Raw genomic sequence first — 528 nt, forward strand, 5'->3', positions numbered from 1 at the left:
GTCGACGTACAGTGCGGATGACGAAGAAAATGTGTTACAAACTGTTGCGGAGGACAGAACAATAAGCACCAGGTCTCTCGCCACTGCGGTCGGAATGTCACGATCTACTGTTATGCGAGTACTCCATAGAAACCATTACCATCCCTTTCGCATGCAGAAGGTACAGGCATTATTACCGGAAGACTAACAGGAGACTGGACTTCTGCAACTGTATCCTATCGCGTCAGACCAACGACGAGCATTTTTCACGAACAATACTGTTCACCGACGAAACCTATTTCGCGAAGGAGGGTATAGTGAATTGGCATAATTGGCACGAGTGGGCGGAATAAACCCCCCACCCCCAGCACACTGATACGAGGGTACTAACAACGACGAGGTGTCAATATCTGGTTTGGTATTATTGATCACCATCTTATAGGACTAAATGTGCTACCACAAAGGATTACAAGAGAGCGGTATCTGCGTTTCCTGGATGCTACATTACCGGAATTGTTGGAAGACAATTTGGCCTCTCGTATGAACCTA

Source organism: Schistocerca cancellata, chromosome 7, assembly GCF_023864275.1.
Source record: "Schistocerca cancellata isolate TAMUIC-IGC-003103 chromosome 7, iqSchCanc2.1, whole genome shotgun sequence".
Lineage (NCBI taxonomy): Eukaryota > Metazoa > Arthropoda > Insecta > Orthoptera > Acrididae > Schistocerca > Schistocerca cancellata.